This window comes from Prinia subflava, chromosome 16 (genome assembly GCF_021018805.1).
Source record: "Prinia subflava isolate CZ2003 ecotype Zambia chromosome 16, Cam_Psub_1.2, whole genome shotgun sequence".
NCBI lineage: Eukaryota > Metazoa > Chordata > Aves > Passeriformes > Cisticolidae > Prinia > Prinia subflava.
Window position 1 is genome coordinate 17694315 of NC_086262.1, and position 19990 is coordinate 17714304.

At 51.5% G+C, this 19990-nt stretch overlaps 1 long non-coding RNA gene across 3 annotated transcripts; it reads right to left on the reverse strand.

Moving 5' to 3' along the window:
- Positions 1-1638: 1638 nt before the first annotated feature.
- LOC134559181 (uncharacterized) lies at positions 1639-16260 on the reverse strand. Of its 3 annotated transcripts, none has more exons than XR_010082477.1 (5): positions 16142-16260; positions 8744-8842; positions 7778-7857; positions 2964-3048; positions 1639-1703 (listed from the first exon to the last, which is right to left on the reverse strand). It is a non-coding gene; the product is annotated as an uncharacterized LOC134559181 (long non-coding RNA). The 3 variants fall into 3 exon arrangements; XR_010082476.1 differs by lacking the exon at positions 16142-16260 and adding an exon at positions 9262-9730; XR_010082475.1 differs by lacking the exon at positions 16142-16260 and adding an exon at positions 9258-9730.
- Between the last annotated feature and the right edge of the window lie 3730 nt (positions 16261-19990).

Below are 19990 nucleotides of genomic sequence, written 5' to 3' on the forward strand. Positions count from 1 at the left end.
ACCTGGGGGAAGCCAGGCTGCAGAGGCCTGGCCAGCCTTTGGCTCAGCTGGAACCACACTTTTATTCCTTTTTCCTCCATCTTAACAAAAAAAAAAAAAAAAAAAAAAAAAAAAAAAAAAAAAAAAAAAAAAAAAAAAGAAAGAAAATTAACTTGCAGACATAGGCAGTGTCCTGAAAACAGAGACGGCAGCAGGACGGGCGGCTCAGGTGACAGCAGCACCAGGCCGAAGGAGAAGGGTGGAAAATGTATTTTCATGTACTACAGCTATTGTTCTGCAGAGACAAATGATCCCAGCACACACACGCTCCCAGCCAGGATATAAATATCGGGCTGCTGATCCAATGCTGCTTTTGCCGGGAGCTGGTTCAGCAGTTCCCAAACGACGCCAGAGGAGGTGCAGAATTACAGATGTTGCTCCGATGTCACCCACAGCAAAGGTGCTGAGGGCTCCATTTATTTTCCAGGAATAGCAACGTCATTACTAAAAAATTCCATGATGACATTGAGCTGCTGCAGTCGTAGCAGCTTGTTTCTTTTGCACAGAATATCAAACCTCACCCGGAAACACTGAACTACATCTTTCAAACCTAAGGAGGCTGAACTCAAGTGACCAACAGATTTTATTTCTCATTTTGGCAAAGCATTTTCTGCCTGTCCCCACCCTGGGCACAAGAGTGCCCGCTTCCAAAACACTGTGCTGGAGGACCCTTCCACAGGAAGGATATGTAAGAAATCCCAGTGGATAAAAAGTTGCATGCAGTCCAGTGTATTATTAATCAAATAAACCCGAGATGCCAAAGCGCAAAGGAACTGCTTAGAGGAGCTGCTTGGTGCCAGCCTGGAGTAAAAGGCTCGTTGGCAAAGGAGCTGCAGCCTTTACTGGAAGGCAGCCCCTGTAGTGCTAATCCAATCGCGGATGTTTAACTGCTTTGATTTTCACAGCCATCAAAGCCCTCTGCGGACAAAGGAGGTGTAAGAGGATCCATCAGGCCGAGAAATCGGCCTTGGAACGGCCGAGGGAACGGGCGGGGGACAGAAGGACGGCTCGGTTCACCCCGAGAAAGAGAGCGGCTCCCAGCGCCGGGCCGAGGGACCGAGCGGAGAGCTGAGCGTGCACCCAGCATCCCCCTCCAGCATCCCCCTCCAGCATCCCCCCAGCATCCCCCTCCAGCATCCCCCCAGCATCCCCCCCAGCATCCCCTCAGCATCCCCCCAGCATCCCCCCAGCATCCCTCCAGCATCCCCCCAGCATCCCCCTCCAGCATCCCCCTCCAGCATCCCCCCAGCATCCCCCCAGCATCCCCCCAGTATCCCCCTCCAGCATCCCCTCAGCATCCCCCCAGCATCCCCCTCCAGCATCCCCCCAGCATCCCCCTCCAGCATCCCCCCAGCATCCCCCTCCAGCATCCCCCCAGCATCCCCCCAGCATCCCCCCCAGCATCCCCCCAGCATCCCCCCAGCATCCCCCCCCCAGCATCCCCCCAGTATCCCCTCAGCATCCCCCCAGCATCCCCTCAGCATCCCCCCCAGCATCCCCCCAGCATCCCCCCCCCAGCATCCCCCCCAGCATCCCCCCAGCATCCCCCCAGCATCCCCCCAGTGTCCCCCCAGCATCCCCCCAGTGTCCCCCCAGCATCCCCCCAGTGTCCCGAACAGCAGCCTCGGGAAGGAGTCTCTGATCCATAAACCACAGCCCGGCATCTGGAAAGCAAACAGCCTGTGCTGAAGGGAAACGCTTCAAACCTCATGAATAAATTTGTGCTGGAGCTTTTCCGCTGCTCTGGGCACGCTGTGCCAGGGCCTGCCCACCCTCCCAGGGAAGAATCCCTGCCCAGTGTCCCACCCAGCCCTGCCCTCTGGCACTGGGAGCCATTCCCTGTGTCCTGTCCCTCCAGCCCTTGTCCCCAGCCCCTCTCCAGCTCTCCTGGAGCCCCCTCAGGCCCTGGCAGGGTTCTGGGGGTCCCCAGAGCGTTCCCCTGTGCAGCTGCAGCTCCCAGCTCTGTCCCCGGCCCAGAGGGGCTCCGGCAGCCCGGGGCTCTCCCCGGAGCTGCTCTGGCACCAGAGGCTTCTGCACCCCTCACCCCTCCCGCCCTGGCCCCGCTCCCCCGTAACTGAGATGATTCTCATCTGTTCTGGGCTGTATTACAAATTATAATTTGCTCTGTTTATTTAAGGAAACTCATTGAGACTTATCCTCGTTTTCTAGCAAGTGTTAAAAAGTTCCATTGAATTAAAATTAATGACCTTCACACCTACAGAAGATTTTCTGGCTCAGAGGATGGGATTTAACATTGTGCAAGATACAAGTACAAAAGCAACACTCAATTAGATGAGGAAAAAATTCTGAAAAAGACCATCATTTCTATAGATAGATTCAACTTCTGCTTGAAGGGGAAAATACAGTCAGCAGAGGGAAAAAATTATGTTTCCTAATACTGGCTACACTCTGCAGTCATAAAAAACGTGTTTGTAGTTTAATTGCTTCCACTAAATTTACTGAAATAACATTCATTGCTTCTTTTTAATTTTCATTCTCAAGAATTAATATCACAACGGGAGAAAAGATTGGATATATCATCATTAAACAGGCCTTCTAAATATGTGGGATTTCAGACACGACAGGTTTTAGAAACTAATGGCAAAATTAAATTATATTAAAAGCCTGACACAGAGCAGGAAGACTGAGCAAACCGTGAAGCGCATTTGTGCCTCTCCCAGCGCTCCCTCCGCCCTGCTCTGCGCCCTGGGATCTGCGTCTCATGTCAGACACAGCTGCCACGGAAGATTCCTTCACACTGAGCTGCTGGAATTACCCAAAGTTAATGGATACAGATTTAGAAACCAGAAAACCTCTGACACTGAGGTGGCACAGCCCCGGCCTGGGGGACCCCGCTCCCCTCTGCTCATCCCGCCCACAGACTGCCAGGTACAAAGATTAACCCTTCCCAGGAAAATCCCCACCTCGTTACAGCTGTAGGAAGCTGTTTCCATTTGTAAACAAGCTCTTGTGCACTATTTGGTCGTGTTTCACATTTCCAGTTTTGTCCTGTAATGAAATAACACGTTTCTGCTTTAGGTGTGTCTGTGTTAAACTGATTCTGCATCGCAGGGAGATTACAAAATCCCTTATTGGAATTACTGTGGCAAAGCAGAACATGACAAATTGATGTGTGGGAGGTGAGTGTTCCTAATTCTCTAATTAGCACTTTAAAAAATTGCTGAAAAGCCAAAGGAAAAAAAAAAAAAACCAACATAAGAGGCTTGCAACAAAAAGCCCAGCAAATGCACGAGCCAGCTGAATGTCACAGTCCAGCCAAGCAGGAGCTGAGCTCCGTCCTGCCACACCTCCGTGACCCCTCCTCATCCCGGGAACATCCAGCCCCTGCCAATCCCCCCGGGCTCCAGGACTTAGCATTCAGCACAGGCATCCACAGACTCGCAGCTTTCCGTGCTGATGCTTCTCGGGCAGGAAAAGGCAAACCGAGCCCAAACCCCATGAATTTCCACATTCATCATTCCCAAATCCCCGACTCTTTGGGTGTTCACATTTCACTTTTTAATTATTGTTGGAGAAAGTCGGATTTCCTCCTGTCTGTCTGATAATCTTCACAGCTTGTTGTGTTTTGCCAAGTTAGTTTATATATTTTCACATTTGTTTTGAAAAATGCATCTGCCAAAAATTCCTCCTGAAGCAGCTGTGTTCGCTCACGTTTTCAGGTCTCCCGAGTCTGCCCCTGCCCTCTGCAGGGTGTGAAATGCCTTTACCTGCCCAGCTGGAGGGGACATTCCCAGCCAGGCCCATCCTCTCTCTGCAGGAGGTTTTGTGATTAAAAAGTATGCAACTAATGTTTTGAATTCATCTAAAATTGAATTTACTTCCCTGAGGAAAAATAACCGAACTCTAGCTCGATTTGGCTTGAACATTTGAAAATATTCTGCTTATTGTGACTTCATTCAAAAGTCTTGTTTTGTTTTTTTTTTTAAAGCAAGGATTATGTTGGGACATATGTCACATTCAAAATATTATCTCCATATGCCTCAAACCGATTTTTACTCGGGCAGTCCCTGGTAAGCAGCCAAGCAGAGTCCAAACCCCCAGGTGCAGTGAGCCCGCAGGGCAAAGGTGGGGAGGCTCTGCCTGGAGGGCAGCCCGGTGCCACCAAACCGGCCCGGTGCCACCAAACCAGCCCGGTGCCACCAAACCAGCATGGTGTCACCAACCAGCCCGGTGCCACCAAACCAGCCCGGTGTCACCAAACCAGCCCGGTGCCACCAAATCAGCACGGTGCCACCAAACCAGCCCGGTGCCACCAAATCAGCACGGTGTCACCAACCAGCCCGGTGCCACCAAACCAGCCCGGTGCCACCAAACCAGCCCGGTGCCACCAAATCAGCACGGTGTCACCAACCAGCCCGGTGCCACCAAACCAGCCCGGTGTCACCAACCCAGCCCGGTGACACCAAACTGGCGCGGTGACACCAAACCGGCACAGTGACACCAAACCGGCACGGTGACACCAAACCGGCACAGTGACACCAAACCAGCACGGTGACACCAAACCAGCACGGTGCCACCAACCCAGCCCGGCCCCCAGCCCCGAGCCTCCGTCCCGGCCGCCCCCGCTCCCTCGCAGCTCTGGCACTGCCGCCTCCCGCAGCATCCTCAGGGAGCGCCGGGACACGGCGGCTTCCCCGGAAAGCTCCTTAATGGAGCTGGGAAACAGGAGCCGCACTAAAACACGCTCTAAATGGGGCTAAAAATAACCGTCTGCTGGTATCCAAACAACTCTCGAAAATAGAAATGCTGAAAAGAAACAAACCTCAGACAACAAAGCTTTCCTCGGGCCAGGGCTTAGGAGAGTGCATCCTCCCAGCCCTTCCATCCCCTTCCCGGCAGGGCCCGGCTCACTCCCAATGCCAGGTGCCTTCAGTGGACTGACTCATTCGGCAATTAGGACAATTAGGGGCCTTTTTACACTGAATAATTCAGAGGCGTTTATAAAGCCCTGTTAGAGTTGCAGCCCTGCACAAATGTCTGATTCCATGGTTGATAAGAGAGATTATTTAAGATCACCGTTCCAGCTGCCTTTGGGACAGGAATTGAGCACAGATTCCCTCTCATAAAGGCACAAAGGAAAAGGCAAGAAAGGGAGGATCCATAGCAGGGGCCTCAGGTGCCTTCGGGTGTAATTCCCACTGCTGATTCCCACTCCAGGGAGCTCCAGTATTGCCCAGTGCTCGCAGGCCCTGGAAGGACAGCACCGTGGAGCAGAGCAGCTGAGCACTTTGCACTCCTGTGCTTGGACCCCAGAACCCAACAGCACAGCCAAGCACTGAAACAACTGCAGAAATGACTTCAGTGCAGATGAGGGAGCATTAGCAGTGAGACTTCCCTTATTCCAGTTGTTCCAGACGTAGCTGTGATTACTGTTGGCAAACCTACCCAAGGAGAAATCCTTTGACAGTCTTTCATTTAAGACATTTGAAACATTGTACTAATAGAATAACTACAGAAGAACAGGGACAAAAACAAAGAGCAAAGCTCAGAGAAGCAAAGAGGGCAACTCCCAGCACCAGCCCTGGATGCCCCCTGTCCCTGTCCCGTGGCTGCACAGGGTCACAGCAGGGGCTGCACTGTCAGTGCTGCCTGCTGAAGGCACAGATTTGGTGTCTGCTCCCGGCTCCAGGGCTGCCAGGAGCCACGTGGGAACACCAAACAGAGCCCGTGGATATGGAGTTGGCAATGCCAACCTTTAGGTGCACTTTGGGTGCTGCCTCTCAGCAAGTGTCAGTGAGAAACAGTCCAGATCCAGCATGGCACCCAAACAACAGGTAAAGACTTCTGATCCAAATCTCAACAGTGAAAAAATCCACCTGATGAAGATCAAAAATGGCACAAACCCTCAGAGTACTGACCCTCTGGAAAAAGTGTTCCCAAGTTTGATGCTTCCTTCCAAATTCAGTAATTCCTTCCTGATCTGAACATCCCACGTGGAATAAGCAACATTTGGATTTACTTGGATTTCAAACCCAAGTGGGCATGGTGGCCCAAAGTGAAGCTGAAAGAGCTGGAACCAGCATCCAGCTCTCTCTGTCTCAAAGAAACGTCTGAAAGAAAAACCCTTATGAATGGGTTCCTTAAAGGCAGAAGGAAAAAATTCACATAAAATTCAATTAAAATAATTTAGCCTAATCTGCTGTTAAACTATTAAGACTTTGCAAAACCAGGGATAAAATTTACATAAAAATTAAATGAACCCATGTGCAATATTGAGCTTTTTCAGAATTACCAGTAATTTAATAGAATAAGTTTAATGGTTTGTTATCAGTGTGATTGCTGTGGATCCCTTCAGCGTCAGGAAGGTAATCAGAGCCTTGCACCCCCCCAAATCAATTATGCCATAAACCCGAACCTAATGAAGAGACATTTTCATATTTTGGTTATTTGAAGCTGCTTTATTTGCATGTTAATATAAACATGTGCAGCTAATTTCAGAAGCAGCTCGCATGCATAATTGTGCAGGGTTCAGGGATGCTCTGGCAGCGCTGGCTCTGAGAGCTGCGTGGGGCTGAAGCCACAGTGATCGTCCCCAGGGAGGGCAGAGCGTCCCCCGGGTGTCCTGCCCAAAGCCCCCAGTGCTCCCCAGCAGCCGTTCCCCACCCAGGGGCACCCCGTGAGCAGCTCTGGGCTCCCCTGAGAACACCTGTGGGACCTGTGGGGAGTGAGGAGAGCGCTTCCCTCTGCCCCAAAGAGACCTGAGAAAGGGATTCCGTCTAAACCAACTTTTTGTTCCTAGTGGTGCAACCAACTGAAGGAAGAGTCACTGCATGGTTCTGACAACCCCTCAGACAGGCACCTGCCTGTCACCTGTTGGCCTGGCTGGGGACAACCCACACTTGCCAGCACAGCAGGGGATTCAGTCACCAGGGTTCAGCCCCATGGAGTCACTGCCAGACACCAAATCCTCATCCCATGGAGCCGGGCTGGGCAGCTGAGCTGGGGCTGTTCCCGTGGGAGAGAGAAGGCTCCAGAGAGACCTCAGAGCCCCTTCCAGTGTGCAGAGGGTCTCCAAAAGAGATGAAAAAGGACTTTGGACAAGAGTCTGGAGGGACAGGATGCAGAGAAGGGCTTCCCACTGCCAGAGGGCAGGGATGGATGCAACACTGGGGAGGAATTCTTCTCCATGAGCTCTGCTTGAGCAAGAGCAGGAGACAACAGCTCCACCAGCAAGCTGAGAGAACAGAACCCTTCAAACAGATGGTTCCAATTACAGCCCCTCACAGCCCCACAGTGATGAGCGAGCTGCTGACACGATATCGAGTGTTGTTAATGCTGTTAATTGTTAACGAAGAGCCCGCGGAGCCAGGATGGATCACACGTCACCAGCACCTGCACAGGGACGTTATTAACTACCAGGACAACGGGCTGAGGTTAGAGCTGCTAAATGAGGGTCAGAACTCAGAGACAGGAGATGTGGCTAGTGAATTAATAGATGGCAGAAGACATTTTGGGGTGGATGTGGCTGCAAGGCACAAATAGCTGAGCACTGGGATTCAGTCTCTACACAAAAGTTACTGCTTGCTGCTGTCTCCACCAGACAACTTTAATACTTGTTATTTACCTCTTATGCTGAATAACTGTGTTTGACAGTTCCTAGGCTGACTGCTCAGTATTTTGTTTCAATACAAAAAATACCAAATTACTCAAAGAGGGTGTCTTATCTCGAATTCAGGCACACAAACTGGGATCTTGTTCCCTCTCTAATTTCAGGTACCTTTTGTCTCTTACTCTCCATCTGGTGAGAAGAGTCACCTCATTCCCCTCTTGCTTTGCTGCAGGTGTTGTTAACAGAAGCTGGAAAAGAAGGAGAGATTATGTTATAAGTGAATTCTAATCAAGGATTTCCTGAGAGGTGCTCACAGCTGGGGCCAGCTGGAGCAGTGCGTGTGTCCGTGACTGTTCATCCCTTCACGTTTGCCCCGGGGTCACTCCGGGAGCGGCTGCACCTCCCCAGGAGCTCAGAACACTTCACACGCTCAGAGGCACAGAAGAGCTGCTTTGAAATAATGTCTCCAATTCTGGCTGCAGAAGATTTCAGTATGTAACCCATGAATGCCTTGTGCCTTCCACAGCTTCCCCATGCAGTGCCCGAGCCGAGGGTTTTCTGTCTGAGGCTGAACGCTGAGGGGCGAGGCCGGGGGTGTGGGATGCTCAGGACACAGAGGAGAGCTGCTGAGGCCACGGGCAGCAGCAGCCTGGAGCTGAGAGTGCAGGAGCAGAGCCAGAGGATCAGCTTTGCCTGTCCTGTGCCCACCCCTGTGCCCTGCTCCCTGCTCCCAGCCGGGTGGGCAGGAACAGGAGCGGCACCTCCTGGGCTCTGGCCTGTTCTCCTGACACACTTTGGTCACAATGTCTTGGACACATCTGAAAGTCAGTTTACCAAAAAAAAAGGATCTTTTTTTCTGTAAAACACCCCATCTTTCCCTGGGCTTCACTACAGACATTTTGGGGGACAGCTGTGTTGGGGGACACTCCAGTCCACCCCGGGTTTCCACCCCTGGGGGAAAGCAAGGGCAGGTGGCACCCACCAGGGTCCTCCTCCCTCGTGCTGGGGGAGCTGCTGTGCCTGGTCCTGGAGGGCTCCAGGGGCTGCACAGGGATGTTGGTTGTCTGGGAGCTGGAATATGAAGCCCTGGAAAGGGAGGCTGCCCAGGTGTGGGAGTGGCAGGACAAGCATTACCCAGAGGGAGGGAAGGTGTTGGCTCCCAGCTCTGTCTCGTTCCCCATCCTCAGCCCAGGCTGATCCCCATGAGAGTCACAGAGAGGAAGAAACACCGAGCTGCAAAAACAGTGACAGCCGTGAGCAAAACTAAAAGGGATAAACAATGCAGTTGGGTATTATTCAATAGACCATTAACACTACAAAGACATAAAATAGGCACAGGGGAGTTGTACCTATAATCATATTTTAAGAAAAGGGTAGGGTCAGAATAAAATGCAAGGCCAGGAATGTTCTGCTAGTTAAGGGAATTATGTGTTACACAATGGAAGAACTCAATAATAAAAAAGAAAAACGGAATAATTACAGTTATTTTGTAACAATGAGAATTCTGGGAAGAGAAATCTAATCTATCTTTTCTTCATTTTAAGCACAAAGTCCAGTTGTTTTCAAGCTAGGCTAACTTCACACATTTATTTTCCATGTCTAAGAAGCTTTCTGACTGGGAAAAAAAGTGAAAGAAAAACGATCTCACCAACCAATTTCTATTTGTAACCATTTCTGTTTGAGGAATAAGGATTAGTCAGGCCAGTGTGTGAAGTCAGTCACAGATGAGGCTGAAGGGTTTTTACGTTCCTCCTTCCCCAGAGGCAGCAGTGATGGTGCCGATCCCTGCCCAGCCCAAGGCCCGGGGCACGGCAGGAGGGCGGAGGAAGCTGGCACTGAGGGCTGGGGGATCAACACGAGGAGCTGTGCCTTGTCCTTGTCCCTGCCACCTTGTCCTTGTCCCTGCCACCTTGTCCTTGTCCCTGCTGCCTTGTCCTTGTCCCTGCCGGTGTCTGGCGCCAGCCCAGCCCTCGTGTCGCTCTCTGGTGTCCCGCACTAATGGCCACGCTCTGGGAAATGAATGTGTTCTTCTCACCTGCACACAAACACCCGGAGAGCCGCTCCGGGCCGGCGGCAGAGCCGATCCCGTGTTCCATCCCAGCCTTGCAGCCCCGCGGGAGGGGAGAGGGCCGGGGCCAGCTCTGCCTGCAGCAGCGCAGCGCTGCAACGCTGCATCAATGCATCGGCGCAGCACTGCAGCACTGCAGCACTGCATCAATGCATCAGCGCATCAGCGCAGCACTGCATCAATGCATCGACGCAGCGCTGCAGCACTGCATCAATGCATCGGCGCAGCACTGCAGCGCTGCATCAATGCATCAGCGCAGCACTGCAGCACTGCATCAATGCATCAGCGCAGCACTGCAGCGCTGCATCAATGCATCAGCGCAGCAGTGCAGCAGTGCATCACTGCATCAATGCATCAATGCAGCACTGCAGCAGTTCATCACTGCATGACTGCAGCAGTGCAGCACTGCATCACTGAAGCAGCTCATCACTGCATCAGCACAGCACTGCAGCAATGCACCACTGAAGCAGCGCAGCACTGCAGCCCTCCAGAAGTGCAGCACTGCAGCAGCACATCACTACAGGAACGCATCACTGCAGCCCTGCAGCAGCACATCACTGCAGCCCCCTCCTCTGCCCCGGCTCCTCTTGCACTTGTTGTTTGCTCCCCACTCAGGGAACCAGACCTCGGGTTTCGTTATCGAATCCAGCAGCAGTGTTCTCTTACAGACCAGAGTGTGCTGCTCTCCGCCTGAAAAATACCCCGGCATTGTATTTCTCATAATAAGTTTTAATTGGATTTTAGCTCTCTGCCTTTTATACTCCATCTTAGGCTTTATTTGGCTTAATTACAAATCCATAGTTATTTGTTATGTGGCTCTGGTTTGATATTTTGCAATGACAATTACATTTTTATTCAAAAAAAAAAATGTATTAGGAAAAAATAGCAAGAGACAGGCTCTTTGTATGAGCTGATTAATTGAATTCTAGTTTTATGTGCATTTATGATGAATGATTGTGTGCCAAAAAGTGACTTGGATATTAGATCAGAGTACACTTATTCATTTTAATTGGTTTGCACAAAGTGCAAGAGGCTGTAATAATAGATCAGCCCTGAGAACACAACAGTAATGGAGGCCCCCAGTGCCCCGACTCCGATGGCTCCTGAAACTCTGCTGAGCCTTTAAAACCTTTCCCTGTGCAAGAGCAGGGAGATGGACAGTGCAGATCTGGCACCTCCCTGCCAGGGAAGCAAGGAGAGGGACTCACTCCCTCTGCTCCTCTTGCCTCTTTTGAGAGCTGCAATTTACTTTTAATTACTCATAACACTCATTGGTAAAAACAGTGCTCTGTGGTTTTGCAGAAAAATAGAGAAGCCATAAGAATTGGAGATAGTATCTCACTGCCACAATACCTTTTTGGAAACATTGCTCAAATAGCCTGAAAGTTGAATAATAACAAGAGTAAGCAACCATCTCGTGGGTCCTGGCAGAGGTACTGGGTACTGCCCAGGGCAGAGGAACCCACCGGAGCATTTCCAGCACCAGCAAGTGCAGCCAGAGGCTCTCAGCACTGGGAATTCGGGCAGCACTCCTTGGGCTCTGCAGCTCCAGTGTCCTGCAGCCACAGCTCAGCCCCAGTGTCCCACGGTGTCCCCTAATGTGACACGGCACTGAGGAATCCAACCTGACAAACCGCGGGCCACGACAAGTCTTGCTGACGGAAACAAATTTTACTGCTTGCTTTCCTCACCAACTCCATTAAATCCAGGTTGCCAAGGACTGAAGCTGTTCAGTCACCCCATTTTTATGGTGACACATCAAATTAGGATGAAAGCAGGCAAGGACAAACGGCAGCACATGAGCACACCAGGCTGGTGCCCTGAACCAAGCCTGAGGGAGGAAAAAAATGCCAAGTCCTACTTTTGGAGGATGAGCATTGCAATGACAAAATTTGGTATTTTATTACCACAAAGTGATTCAATTAAAAAAATATAAAATAAAAAGAAAGAAAAAAAGAAAAGAAAAAAAATAATTTCCTGCTCCATTCTGAAAGCCTGTGGGAAGAGCAACCCAGGCCCTCCGTGTGCATTTAGCCTTCCTTCCAGACAGCAGTTTATTACATCAGGCCTTCATTCCCAATCAATATTCCTAGTTACTCCTTTGGCCTGTGCTTATTGACCACAGCTCTCCTCACATCTCTCTTATTCGAAACAAAAGCTAGCTCATGATTAATGAAATTATGGAGGGAAAAGCAAATTTGGTACTCTGAGCTTGGCAAAGCAAAGGAGAGTCAGTGTAAGCCAGAAAAAGAAATCCAAACTTTTTTCCCTGGAGAGCTGAGTGCCAAAACCCAACAAGGGCCACTCCACAAGCTGCAAGTCTGAAAGCCCTTGTAAGTTGGGATTTTGTGGGGGTTTGAAAGCTAAACAAACAGCTCTGGAAGGGGAATTTGGTGTCGCAAGCACTGACCTAGATCATAGCAAATTTGCTATGTAAAAAAATAAACTGTACACTCTGATTAAGCAGGGCCGTGGTGACTGTTTGATTGCACTGACACTCTGCTTGTACCGCAGCAGCACAAGGAGCTCATGGAAATCCCTGCTGATGCCCAGTGACAGGAGCGGGGGGAGCTCTGCTCCCACACACTGCGAGACACCGGGGCTGCAAGGCCGGCCCAGACCCTCCATGACACGAGGACTGGCAAGGCCAGCCAAGACCTTCCCCAGACCCTCCTTGACACGAGGGTTGGCAAGGCCAGCCGAGACATTTCCCAAACACTCCCTGACACGAGGATTACCAAGGTCAGCCCAAGCTCTCCATGACACGAGGGTTGCCAAGGCCAGCCCAGTTTCTCCATGAGACGGGGGTTGGCAAGGCCAGCCAAGACATTTCCCAAACACTCCATGACACGAGGATTACCAAGGTCAGCCCAAGCTCTCCATGACACGAGGGTTGCCAAGGCCAGCCCAGTTTCTCCATGACACGAGGGTTGCCAAGGCCAGCCCAGTTTCTCCATGACACGAGGGTTGCCAAGGCCAGCCCCCGTGCCCCCACAGTGACGCCGCCTTTGTGCCGCCCTCCGCGCCTCAGCAAGCAGATCCAGGCCTGGGCATCACCAGGGCTCCTCGGCCAGCCCTGTGTTCTGCCCTCTCTCTGCAGTGCCTCCCCACATGGTCGGTGTGCACAAGCAAACCCCTCCTGCTGTGTGCAGGTGAAGGACGGGCAGTGTCACTGTCCCCTGTGCCCACACAGCTCCGGCCCCGTGGCCTCCTCGGCCGGGCAGCGCCAGGGAACGCTCAGCAGGGAGCTGACAGAGGCTGCAACATCCCCCATCCTGGCAGTGTTGATCATGAAAAGTTCCATTTTTCTGCCCGGGGAGAGGTCTCAGGGACTCCATTACACAGACTGGCCATGCCCATGGCAAACAGGGGCCAGAGCCAACCCCACAGAACAAACATGGGTGGGATGGAGAGCACCCGTTTCCAGACAGGCTGCACTGTCCTGCACATGTAAGCACAGGATAGTGCCAGTCACAGGACAAATGAGAGGGTTCCAATATGGAAGTGACAGAGGGACAAAGGAAAAACAAAGGCTGGACTCGGGCAAGGAGAGACACTGCCAAGCAGACAGGAACCAGGACAGTTTGAGGTCACACTCTAATTTATATTCAGAAACAGCTTCCAGTTTCAGCCTCAGGATCAACTGTTATTTTTCCCACCTATTATCTTCCTAAATGTCCTTGTGCTGAGAGGAAGTGGCCGTGACTCATGTCTGTCCTTGGATAAACACTCCAAGGACTGAGGGGCTGCAGCCCTGTGCAGGCTGTGCCAGGGGGCAGATTTAACACCTCAGCCCCAAGCACATCCCCGTGCAGCCCTGCACGCTCCCAAAGATGCCTCCCTGTGCCTCCAACAGCAGCACAGTGACCCAGAGACCAAAACAGTGAAATCAAGGACACTAAGGGTTTTTTCCCTAAAAAGCCAACCCTTGATGTAACATTTTAACAAAACAAATACTCTGAGTGGGGCTTCCAGGAGCTTCAAGCAGGCAAGACATGGAAAGGCTCTGACAGTTTTCTCTTTCTCCCACTGACATTAGTGAGCAACAGCTCAATCACACAAGCACCATCAGAAAAATGGGTGGAGGATTCTGGAGTAGAAAAGTCATCTTGGAGTAGAAAGGTCATCTTTAAGGAGGAGTTGAGCATGAAAGCAGCTGTAGGACACCCAAAACTAGGAGAGAACCTGCCACAGTGAGGTTCTCATTGTCCCTCATGCCATGCTTGACAGCAGCTCCAGATGGAGAGGCTGCAGTTACAGGACACCTGCACTCCGTGAAGAATGGCACTCACCTGGGACAGGGGCTGCTGCTGCCCCTTCCCAGCAGGGTGACACTCAGAACATCCTCCTGCCACAGCCCACCCAGCCCAGCCCAGCAGGGTGCCTGTTCACCCGTGGGTGAGGCTTTGGGGCTCACTGAGGGGGAGCCAGGGCCATCAGCTGGTAGCACAAACCCACAGAACTCCCCAGGAGTGGGGAAGGGATTGTCAGGGGGGGAGCAGATCCGTTTGGGCAGCCTGTGCCTTACACAGCACTTACAGCTCTCTAGGGCTATTTACTCACCACCACTCTGCAGCACACAGGAGAAAAAGCTTTGCAAAGGTTTAAGGCAGCAGAAAAATCCTTTTCCCTTCCCAGCATTTCAGCTCCTGGAGGTCCATGTGTTCTGGGGAGCAGAAGTGCTGAGAGCTGCATCCCAAAGCTCTGCAGCCAGCTCTGGCCTGAGGCTCTGCAGGCAGTTCTCTCCAAGGCCAGCTCCAGGGAGGAGCTGTGCAGGGCTCCGTGCAGGGGACACGCCACAGCACAGGGACAGCACATCTGCCCTGCTCCCCACACTGGCGCTGCACAGCAGAGCCCCCTTACCTGCTTCCTCTGTGCTTAGGGCACATTATGTTCCACACCCTTAGAATTCAGAAGTTTATAGTTAGATCAAACTATGATTTCAGGGAAGTTTTGCCTCATCAGTATGCCTGGCGCTCACAGACAACAGGATTGTTGTGACTGTTTGCAAACCCCCTCTTTAAACTCTCCAGAGTGTTTGGTTTCAAGAAAATTGTACTTGGGTAATTCTGTGCATCTTGACCCTTCCAAAATTACAATAAAATTAATTTCAAAATGAAACTATTTCAAATTACTTGAATGCTTCATCTGAAGCCCAAATTACTTCCTTCTCAGGGAGGTTTTGGGGCTATCCACTAATGAAGCAACTTCTGAACTCAACAAGTATTACAGCTGCTGGCTAAGCTGCTGCTGTCTTTCATGGAAACAGAAGCATCTCACATAATTGTCTGCTTTAAGGACAGAGGTGTTCTTGCCTCGCTGCTGCTCTCTGCACAGCTGTGATGTTGCTGTTGCAGACACACGAGCCCCACTAATGCCCAGGTGCTGCCAGGGGATGGGCAGGGGGCAGGGCTGGCAGCAGCCAGGGATGAAACGCTGTTGTGAATGCACAGGAGCCATGGGAGCATTCCAAAATGATGTTCCCACTTTGTTTTCCTTTCTCACACAGCAGCTGTTGCCTCTGCCCACCAGAACTCGTAGTGCAGCACAGACATTTGCCTTGCTGGCACTGGGAGCTGCCTGTGCTGGGCAGAGCTGTGCAGGTTACCAGGGTGATCCCATCAGTGCCCCGAGCATGCACAGATGGACGACTTCAATCCCACATTAGGAGAATTCCTTTCATGGAAAGGCTGTCCAGCCCTGGCACAGCTGCCCAGGGCAGTGACGAGTCCCTGTCCCTGCAGGGATTTAACAGACACATAGATGTGGCACCTGGGGACAGGGATTAATGGTGGCCTTGGCAGTGATGGGGGACAGTTGGAGTCAGTGGTGTTGGAGGGATTTCCCACCTAAACAATTCCGTGATTCTAGGACACCTCTATCCACTGATAATCCACAGCACGTCGGAAGCAGGGGCAGCTTGGAGGAGGGCTGATGGCCTGCACAGAGGCAGGTTATTAGCCACGAGGCTGCAGCTCCCAGGGAAGAGCTGGAGGGCAGCTTTACCTTGGGTGGCTCCTCCAAACACAGCCCGCGGTAATGAGCGGCGGCAGGAGGCAAATTGGGAATGAGAGCCCACGGATTACAAATGTGAAACTGCAGCCCTTGCTCTTAGCAAGGGGAGTGTCTCTGTAAGAGATAAATGAACTTGATGGGGAGAAGCTGAGCAGCATGAATGAGGCAGGGAAATTTATGTGCTTTGATAATTGGCAGAGGACTGACCAGCCAGAGGAGCAGCAACACCTATGCAGCCCCACCTGCTGCCCGTGGAGGTTAACACCGACCTGTTCTTCGTGGTAGTCTGCCAAAATTCAGGTGATGTTTCTCCCTTTTGCAGATTTGACAAAGTAATAACACGTCCTGTGAGGAACCCTCCCCTCTGCTGCTGGTGACAGCCCAGGCCGTGACTTACCTGGCAGCTTGGAGTGCCATCATTAACCCTCCACGGGAGGAACACCACTTACCGAGGGTAAATGATCGTTGTGCAGCCTTCCCAGTGGGGCACACACGGTGATTTATCATCCTTTGTAGCCTCGATGCCTTGAGCAATGTTCCTCTGCTCAGCGGTGCCCTCACCTTCCCGGGGAGCGGGGACAGGAGGGGGCAGGAGGGGCAGGAGGGGTAGGAGGGGCAGGAGGGGCTGGAGGGGCAGGAGGGGCTGGAGGGGCAGGAGGGGCAGGAGGGGCTGGGCAAAGCAGGACCCTCCCAGCACTGTTCGGACTCGTGTTCATGGCCATGACAAACCCTCCTCAGGACTGGGAGAAGCTGCCCGAGGCTGTGGCCAGGAGCAGAGCCCTCGGTGCCAGACGGAGCAGCTGTGCCCGTCCTGGCCAGGGACTGCGGGGAGAGCGTCCCTGCAGCAGCTGCTCCGCTTAAACCAAAGCTGATCGAAATGTTTACTTACATCTCATTTCCAGCCTGTGCTGGCAGGCAGGAGATCCAGACAAACACCACCAACTCCGCACAGCGCTCCCCAAAGGACAGACAGTCCTAAAACCTCAGAAGAACTGGGACCAGCGCAGCCAGGCGGGTTTTCTGAAAAGCAACACTTTTCTTACTAAGCCACTCCTCAGATGTGGTGGGTTTTTCCTGCATGGCTGAATAATGTGCATTCGCTGGAATTTGTATTGTTATTTGCTTGACTGAAAAACAAGAATTTCCACTTCTAAAAGGAAAAGCCCCAGGTTTGATCTGTGAGTAACTCCTGCTACGTTCACGTGAAAGGAAATAAGGCCCTTCATCTTCAGATGCATTCGAAAACCCCAATGCAATTCCTTTGCATCTCTGATAAGAGATGCTTTGAAAGTAACATACAGTGTTTGTTTTTCAAGTAAACCAGTGCAGATTTAATGATAGCCTCTATCTACCTTTCCTTACATTCCTGATCTCAATTTAAAAATACTCGCAGGTATTGCAACTGTCAGCTTGGTTCCCAAAATACATCCTTATCTTTTTCTCTACACAGAAAAGCATTTATCACTTCTCCCCTTTTGTAGGAGTGTCAGCATTTGTGTGGTAACGCCTTTCTGGTACTTTGTCATGTACTCAGCCAGGGAGATTATCTGGGAGGGTTTTGCAGGCAGCAAACACTCACAGAAGGAAGCATATGGTGCTCTGTTTAGAGAGGCAATGCCAGCCCCATCACTGCCGAGGTCCCAGAAAATGCATCTCAGATGCAAATTGGTTCCATGGAACCAGGGAAAAAAATAACAGTCATATTTCTAAGGAAATAAGGTGAAAAAATATTAACTCTGAGCAGTCTAGACAGCACTGGCAGGACAGGCAGTTTTTCAGCAGTCAGTAGGGTTTTTTCCCCATCAGAAATCCTACCTGTGTTTTTCTTTTACCCCAGCTTCTGACGACCGAGACTGCACACTGGGGAATTAATTCTGAAACTGGAAATCCCACAAGATGAAAATAAGCAAATTTCAGAGCAGTTATATGAACATCTGCCATGAAGGAAATATTTGCTTTGCTTGGTCCCACCCAAATCCCAGGGATTCTTTCCCTGCGCTTCCCAAAGAAAGCTTTTCCTCACCCTGTTTAACATAAATAACCTTGCACTGAGGTACTGAAGGGCAGCAGGAAAGGATGTTACCTCTCTGCCCTCGGTGATGGTGAGAATGTTCTCCACAACCCCACAAAGGGGCTGCTGCTAAAGCCAACCCCCAGAGACCACATCCTCAGAGGCAGGAAGGAGGCATTTGGATTTTGGGGTAGCTCTCACTGTTTGTTATGGCACAGTTTTGTTTGGAAGCTTAAGCCCCTGTGCTGCAGAAGTCTGTCAGCACCATCCCTGAAGTGCAGAGCCCCCAGGTCCTGGTCTGGAATCCACACCAGGTCATGGAAGTGTCCCAGCACACCAGCGCCCCTCAGGCACCTGGGGAATCCCCCTGGGGCTGACCCAGCAGGACCCTGCAGCAGAGGAGATCAGCAATGTCCCCAAAGCTCGGGAGCTTTGGAAGAACGATGTTTGCACTAAAGGCAGTGGGAAATGCCCCATTCTGTGTGCAGCTGAAGACCCAAGTGATGGGCAGGACCCAAAGGGGCTCAGGCACGGGCACTCCCCAGCAGCACACAGGCCACACACTTGCCCCGTCCCCAGGTCCCAAGCACAGCCCCAGGGTGTCCCAGCCTCCCACACAGCCTGGTCCCCACCCCAAAGCACAGCACCCAGGAGCTGCCAGTGCAGCAGTGCCCTGGCTGTGCCATGAACTCCCTGGGCACACTGATGCTGCGCTGCTGGCAGCCACTTCCAGGGACGGTGCGGGGGTGGCACCTCTCCAGCTCTTTAGCCACTCGCTGCTATGCCAAAGAAGTTATTGAGCAACTGTCTTTGTGCTGTGATGCATCTTGATGTTGATGCTTTATCATTTCCTGGCAGTTACAACTGTTTTCTGCTTTTCTTGCCATTGCTACTTCTCTTGAAGCCCCCGAAGCAGCTTTGTTCCATGGCTGAGTCTCCAGCACAGTCTGCAGCAGCTCTGGAGTTTATGAGCTGGAATTAATGGCAAATGTAGCTCTTGGCTGAGCCTGTCAGTGCACCCATGAAAGCCCTTGTCAGGTTTCTGTGGAGCAGAATTGGCTCCATCCCACACCTTGCCTGAGTGCCCAGCACAGGCACCAGTGTCTTCATCTGCTGCCTCTCCCTAAGGCCTTTGGAGCTTTCTCGTGTGGCCACAAACAAACTCCTTCAGTGTCCATAAATTTTTTTCTTCTTCTTCAAAGCAGATTAAAAAGCAGCAACCAGATCTTTTATCATCTGTGGGTAGATTCATCTAGGCTGCAATTTTTATTTCCATTTTTTTCCTGGGGGTATGTTAATTGGCTCCTAAGTGCAGGGAAGAAAGAAAAAGGCACTGCCTTTCACATTGAGGTGATACCTCAATGCAGAAGCAAGAAAAGGCAGGGTTCAGGGTGTTCTTAACTTTGTGAACAAGCAAAATAATCTGAATCCCATGAGAGCTGTGCACAGATGGCATAACCCATGGACTCTTTTTCCTAGCCTAATTCCACCTTGTAATGAGACCCTTAAGGGTGAACAAATAGAGATGGAGAACAGGGAATTGCCTATTCCTCCCAGTCATCTTCCCAATCTAAAACTGCATATGGTCATCTTCATTAACCCAAAAAGTGTACAGGATAAGCAGGATAATATCCTTCAGAACAAACCTCCTCCATCACTTTTTATCTCCTGCCCTTGCTTCCTCTGCCACAGTCTGAGAACACAAACAGTAATGCTGGAACTCATGAGCTGATTTCTCCTCTGAGCAGCAGAGGAACAGATGGCCCTGGGCCAGTTGCTCACTTACTGCAGGTCCAGAAGGTGGTCAGGAGGCACAGGAAGGAGGGAGAACAGCTTTAACAGGTGCCCAGAGCAGCTGGGGCTGCCCCTGCATCCCTGGCAGTGCCCAAGGCTGGGTTGGACACTGGGGCTTGGAGCAGCCTGGGACAGTGGGAGGTGTCCCTGCCATGGCAGGGGTGGCACTGGATGGGCTTTAGGGTCCCTCCCAACCCCAAAGCAATGCAGGGTTCTGTGAGTGCACCACAGCTACCTGAAGGAAGTGGGATAACAACAACAAGCAGCTGCTGCAGTAGTTTGTGATAGTTACTGACGAGCTGGAAGAACAATCCTTGTTCAGCTTGCATTAATTGCTGTAAAATACCTTCCTTGGTAAGGACTTACGCCAACAGCAAGTGCAAGGCTCCTCAGAGCTGTTTGCTCTGCACAAACAAGCTCTGTTGTAATTAATCTGGGTTCATCCCTTATTTTGGACAATGGAATGGGAGGTGGGCACTCATCACCTTAGTTC